This window comes from Tachysurus vachellii, chromosome 21 (assembly GCF_030014155.1).
Source record: "Tachysurus vachellii isolate PV-2020 chromosome 21, HZAU_Pvac_v1, whole genome shotgun sequence".
NCBI lineage: Eukaryota > Metazoa > Chordata > Actinopteri > Siluriformes > Bagridae > Tachysurus > Tachysurus vachellii.
This window is the reverse complement of record NC_083480.1, coordinates 338679-344678: the sequence shown is the minus strand read 5'-3', so window position 1 is coordinate 344678 and position 6000 is coordinate 338679. Positions and strand designations below refer to the sequence as shown.

General features: G+C 49.4%; 2 protein-coding genes across 5 annotated transcripts in view; one reads left to right on the top strand and one right to left on the bottom strand.

The window, feature by feature from the left end:
* LOC132863899 (ribonuclease inhibitor-like) overlaps positions 1 to 6000 on the bottom strand; it is a 201148-nt gene that overhangs the window by 8125 nt on the left and 187023 nt on the right. The gene's annotated exons all lie outside the window — the stretch shown is intronic.
* The window catches only part of LOC132863895 (NACHT, LRR and PYD domains-containing protein 3-like), a 373784-nt gene that overhangs the window by 252720 nt on the left and 115064 nt on the right, over positions 1 to 6000 (top strand). The gene's annotated exons all lie outside the window — the stretch shown is intronic.

Here is a 6000-nt window from a genome sequence, read left to right as displayed (position 1 = left end):
ACACACAGACAAAAGCACCCACACACACACAGACAAAAGCACCCACACACACAGACAAAAGCACCCACACACACACAGACAAAAGCACCCACACACACACACACAGACAAAAGCACCCACACACACAGACAAAAGCACCCACACACAGACAAAAGCACCCACAGACACAGACAAAAGCACCCACACACACACACAGACAAAAGCGCCCACACAGACAAAAGCACGCACACAGACAAAAGCACGCACACAGACAAAAGCACGCACACACACACACAGACAAAAGCATCCACACACACACAGACAAAAGCACCCACACACAGACAAAATCACACACACAGACAAAAGCACCCACACACACACACACAAGCACACAGACAGACAAAAGCACCCACACACACACACACAAGCACACAGACAGACAAAAGCACCCACACACACACACACAGACAGACAAAAGCACCCACACACAGACAGACAAAAGCACCCACACACACACACAGACAAAAGCACCCCCACACACACAGACAAAAGCACCCACACACACACAGACAAAAGCACCCACACAGACAAAAGCACCCACACACACAGACAAAAGCACCCACCCACACACACAAAAGCACCCACACAGACACAGACAAAAGCACCCACACAGACAAAAGCACGCACACACACAGACAAAAGCATCCACACACACACACAGACAAAAGCACCCACACACAGACAAAAGCACCCACACAGACAAAAGCACCCACACACACACAGACAAAAGCACCCACACACAGACAAAAGCACCCACACACAGACAAAAGCACCCACACACAGACAAAAGCACACACACAGACAAAAGCACCCACACACACAGACAAAAGCACCCACACAAAGACACACAGACAAAAGCACCCACACAGACACAAGCACCCACACAGACAAATGCATGCACACACACACAGACAAAAGCACCCACACACAGACAAAATCACCCACACACAGACAAAAGCACCCACACACACAGACAGACAAAAGCACCCACACACACAGACAAACAAAAGCACCCACACACACAGACAGACAAAAGCATCCACACACAGACAAAAGCACACACAGACAAAAGCATCCACACACACACAGACAAAAGCATCCACACACACACAGACAAAAGCATCCACACACACACACAGACAAAAGCGCACCCAGACACACACAGACAAAAGCGCACCCACACACAGACAAAAGCGCACCCACACACAGACAAAAGCGCACCCACACACACACAGACAAAAGCATCCACACACACAGACAAAAGCACCCACACACACAGACAAAAGCACCCACACACACAGACAAAAGCACCCACACAGACCCAGACAAAAGCACCCACACAGACACACAGACAAAAGCATCCACACACACCCACACACAGACAATAGCACCCACACACACAGACACACAGACAAAAGCATCCACCCACCCACACACACACACACACACACACACAGAGACAAAAGGACCCACACACACACAGACAAAAGCATCCACACACACAGACAAAAGCATCCACACACACACACACACACACACAGACAAAAGGACCCACACACACACAGACAAAAGCACCCCCACACACAGACAAAAGCACCCATACACAGACAGACAAAAGCATCCACACACAAAAGCATTCACACACAAAGACAAAAGCATCCACACACACAAAGACAAAAGCATCCACACACACACAGACACACACAGACAAAAGCACCCACACAGACAGACACACAGACAAAAGCACCCACACACAGACAAAAGCACCCACACACAGACAAAAGCACCCACACACACAGACAAAAGCACCCACACAGACACACAGACAAAAGCACCCACACACAGACACAAGCAGCCACACACACAGACAAAAGCACCCACACACACAGACAAAAGCATTCACACACACACACACACACACAAAAGCATCCACACAGACACACACACAGAAAAGCACCCACACACACACAGACAAAGGCACCCACACACACAGACAAAAGCATCCACCCACACACAGACAAAAGCATCCACCCACACACACAGACAAAAGCACCCACAGACACAGACAAAAGCACCCACAGACACACAGACAAAAACACCACCACACACACAGACAAAAGCACCCACACACACACAGACAAAAGCATCCACACACACACACCCACACACAGACAAAAGCACCCACACACACACACAGACAAAAACACCCACACACAGACAAAAGCACCCACACACACAGACACACGCACCCACACAGACAAAAGCACCCACACACAGACAAAAGCACCCACACACACACACAGACAAAAACACCCACACACAGACAAAAGCACCCACACACACAGACACACGCACCCACACAGACAAAAGCACCCACACACACAGACAAAAGCACCCACACACACACACAGACAAAAGCATCCACACACAAGCATCCACACCCACACACAGACAGACAAAAGCACCCACACACACAGACAAAAGCACCCACACACACACAGACAAAAGCACCCACACACACACACAGACAAAAGCACCCACACACACACACACAGACAAAAGCACCCACACACACACACAGACAAAAGCACCCACACACACACACAGACAAAAGCACCCACACACACACACAGACAAAAGCATCCACACACACACACAGACAAAAGCACCCACACACAGACAAAATCACAGACAAAATCACACACACACAGACAAAAGCACCAACACAGAGACAGACAAAAGCACGCACCCACACAGAGACAGACAAAAGCACGCACCCACACAGAGACAGACAAAAGCACGCACCCACACACAGACAAAAGCACCCACACAGACAAAAGCACCCACACAGACAAAAGCACGCACACACACAGACAAAAGCATCCACACACACACAGACAAAAGCACGCACACAGACAAAAGCACCCACACACACAGACAAAAGCACCCACACAGACACACACACAGACAAAAGCACCCACACACAGACAAAAGCACCCACACACAGACAAAAGCACCCACACACAGACAAAAGCACCCACACAAACAGACACACAGACAAAAGCACCCACACAGACAGACAAAAGCACCCACACACACAGACAGACAAAAGCATCCACACACAGACAAAAGCACACACAGACAAAAGCATCCACACACACACAGACAAAAGCATCCACACACACAGACAAAAGCGCACCCACACACAGACACACAGACAAAAGCACCCACACACAGACAAAAGCACCCACACACAGACAAAAGCATCCACCCACACACACACAGACAAAAGCATCCACACACACAGACAAAAGCACCCACACACACAGACAAAAGCACCCACACACACACAGACAAAAGCATCCACACACACAGACAAAAGCACCCACACAGACCAAAAGCACCCACACAGACACACAGACAAAAGCATCCACACACGCCCACACAGACAATAGCACCCACACACACAGACACACAGACAAAAGCACCCACACAGACAAAAGCATCCACCCACACACACACACACACACACACACACACACACACACACAGACAAAAGGACCCACACACACACAGACAAAAGCATCCACACACACAGACAAAAGCATCCACACACACACACACACACACACAGACAAAAGGACCCACACACACACAGACAAAAGCACCCCCACACACAGACAAAAGCACCCACACACAGACAGACAAAAGCATCCACACACAAAAGCATTCACACACACAGACAAAAGCATCCACACACAAAGACAAAAGCATCCACACACACACAGACACACACAGACAAAAGCACCCACACAGACAGACAGACAAAAAAAGCATCCACACACACAGACACACAGACAAAAGCACCCACACACAGACACAAGCAGCCACACACACAGACAAAAGCACCCACACACACAGACAAAAGCACCCACACAGACAAAAGCACGCACACACACAGACAAAAGCATCCACACACACACAGACAAAAGCACGCACACAGACAAAAGCATCCACACACACACAGACAAAAGCACCCACACAGACACACACACAGACAAAAGCACCCACACACAGACAAAAGCACCCACACACAGACAAAAGCACCCACACACAGACAAAAGCACCCACACAAACAGACACACAGACAAAAGCACCCACACACACAGACAAAAGCACCCACACACACAGACAAAAGCACCCACACACACAGACAAAAGCACCCACACACAGACAAAAGCACCCACACACAGACAAAAGCACCCACACAAACAGACACACAGACAAAAGCACCCACACAGACAGACAAAAGCACCCACACACACAGACAAAAGCACCCACACACACAGACAAAAGCACCCACACACACACACAGACAAAAGCACCCACACAGAGACAGACAAAAGCACGCACCCACACACAGACAAAAGGACCCACACACAGACAAAAGCACCCACACAGACAAAAGCACCCACACAGACACACACACAGACAAAAGCACCCACACACACACAGCACCCACACACAAAAGCACCCACACACACAGACAAAAGCACCCACACACACAGACAAAAGCACCCACCCACACACACAGACAAAAGCACCCACACAGACAAAAGCACCCACACACAGACAAAAGCACCCACACAGACAAAAGCACCCACACAGACAAAAGCACCCACACACAGACAAAAGCACCCACACACAGACAAAATCACACACACAGACAAAAGCACCCATACACACAGACAAAAGCACGCACACAGACACAGACAAAAGCATCCACACACACACAGACAAAAGCACCCACACAGACAAAAGCACCCACACAGACAAAAGCACGCACACAGACACAGACAAAAGCACCCACACACACAGACAAAAGCACCCACACAGACAAAAGCACCCACACAGACACACAGACAAAGGCACCCACACAAACAGACACACAGACAAAAGCACCCACACAGACAAAAGCACCCACACAGACACACACAGAGACAGACAAAAGCACCCACAGACACACAGACAAAAGCACCCACAGACACACAGACAAAAGCACCCACAGACACAGACAAAAGCACCCACAGACACAGACAAAAGCACCCACACACACAGACAAAAGCACCCACACACACAGACAAAAGCACCCACACACACAGACAAAAGCACCCACACACACACAGACAAAAGCACCCACACACACAGACAAAAGCATCCACACACAAAAGCACCCACACACACAGACAAAAGCACCCACACACACACAGACAAAAGCACCCACACACAAAAGCATCCACACCCACACACAGACAAAAGCACCCACACACACACAGACAAAAGCACCCACACACACACAGACAAAAGCACCCACACACACACAGACAAAAGCACCCACACACACACAGACAAAAGCACCCACACACACACAGACAAAAGCACCCACACACACACACTGACAAAAGCACCCACACACACACACAGACAAAAGCGCACCCACACACAGACAAAAGCACCCACACACACACAGACAAAAGCACCCACACACACAGACAAAAGCACCCACACACACAGACAAAAGCACCCACACACACAGACAAAAGCACCCACACACACACAGACAAAAGCACCCACACACACAGACAAAAGCACCCACACACACAGACAAAAGCACCCACACACACAGACAAAAGCACCCACACACACAGACAAAAGCACCCACACACACACAGACAAAAGCACCCACACACACACACACACAGACAAAAGCACCCACACACACACACACTGACAAAAGCACCCACACACAGACAAAAGCGCGCCCACAGACACACAGACAAAAGCACCCACACACACAGACAAAAGCACCCACACACACACAGACAAAAGCACCCACACACACAGACAAAAGCACCCACACACACACAGACAAAAGCACCCACACACACACAGACAAAAGCA